The sequence below is a fragment of the Athene cunicularia genome (genome assembly GCF_003259725.1).
Source record: "Athene cunicularia isolate RWA chromosome 28 unlocalized genomic scaffold, athCun1 chr28_part1, whole genome shotgun sequence".
NCBI classification, from domain to species: Eukaryota; Metazoa; Chordata; class Aves; order Strigiformes; family Strigidae; genus Athene; species Athene cunicularia.
Window position 1 is genome coordinate 1,676,311 of NW_020799139.1, and position 1,371 is coordinate 1,677,681.

A 1,371-nucleotide genomic window follows, 5' to 3' on the forward strand; every position below is an offset into this window, starting at 1 on the left:
AGAGCAGCCGTGCTGGGAAGGTGCTTCCCCTCCCCACCCGGGGGGGAGCAGAACCCCAGCTCAGGGGACGCTGATGTGCCCTGGTTCTGTGTCCAGCTCCAAATCTGGCCCTGGAGAAGGCGCAGCCCAACTCACACCCTGTCCTTGGGTGACCTCTGCCTCGGCGGGGGGGCAAAGCCGCGGTGATGCTGCAGGGATGCCCGCGACCACCACGCTCTGCTCCAGCCCCCCCTCAGGCCCCCGAGGTGGGTGCTGTGTGCCGTGGGGCAGGGGGGCCGTGCCGGGGGTCCCGGCCCTCCGGCTGTGGTGGGGAGGCAGAGGGCTGCCCGGGAGCTGCTCGGCGCAGGGTTCCCGCAGGGAACACCCGTGTTTACAGCAGCGAGGGGGGAACTGATGCAATTCCCAAGCTCCCGTTACGTGAGCGGAGCCGCCCGGGGCAGCAGGTGGGATGGGGGTTATCACAGACTCGCTGGAAATCAGCTCCCACGCCAGCCCCACAGCGGGGATGTGGCCTTCCGTCCCTGCCACGCCGGGGGGTCCGGTCCCAACCCTGGGGGGGCTTTGAGGAGAGGGACTGGAGAGATGGAGACACTCTGGAGGGGGCTTTTGGTGCAGGCTGCGCGGGCAGAAAGGGCATGACATCTTCCTCAGGGCTGCTTTTAAAGCTCCTGGTTTATAGAGGGCTTCAGAGTGTAATTAGCAGACTGTTAATTAGCCCTGCTCATAATCTTAATTGATCCTGAAGAGGAGGTAGGAGGGAGAGCAGAAGTGCAGGAGCAGTGGTGGAGCAGCGTCCTGGCAGCCGGAGAGTCTGAGACGACGTGTCCAGACGCGCCATCCTGCCCCGGGCTGGGCTTTGGGGACACACGGGGTGGCCCTTCACCCGCCTGGGGTGTGGGACCTCCCTGCCCTGTCCCCCCATCTTCACCTCGGGCCACCCGGGGGCTCGGCCTGGCCAAGAGCCACTACCAGTCGGCCCAGCTGAACCCCCTCTTTGGGCGCCGGGGCTGCCCGGAGCTCCCGGGTCGGGGGGTGCCCAGGCCAGGCTCTGCCTGGCTGCTCCCTGCAAGCTCCAGGTCGGCAGCTCGAAAGCTTTGAGCTCCCTCTTGAGGCCCTTCCTGCCCCAAAATCCTGGGGTTTTGGGGAGCCCAAGCTGCTGGGTGCTGGGGGCTCCCCCAGTGCTCTGCACCCCAAGTGACACAGCCCATGGGACACGGCTGAGCCCCGTCACCCTCCCGACCATGGGGAAGGGACAGAGACACTGTCACCAGGAGCCAGTTTGGGGACTTTGGGCCTAGTGCCAGTGACCCGGGGCCTGGGGACCAACGTCACACCCCCCCAACTTCTCTCCAAGCCAAAAACACGAGAGCA

General features: G+C 66.1%; 1 protein-coding gene across 2 annotated transcripts in view; it reads left to right on the forward strand.

Annotated features, from left to right (window-relative positions):
* The first annotated feature begins 264 nt into the window (after positions 1-264).
* Positions 265-1,371, forward strand: part of RFXANK (regulatory factor X associated ankyrin containing protein) — a 19,939-nt gene continuing 18,832 nt past the window's right edge. Inside the window, exon 1 of one of the 2 annotated variants that reach the window (XR_003400026.1) lies at positions 265-536. The gene's annotated coding sequence lies outside the window, so the exon portion shown is untranslated. The remainder of the gene's footprint in view (positions 537-1,371) is intronic. The other variant, XM_026864989.1, reaches the window with a different exon arrangement.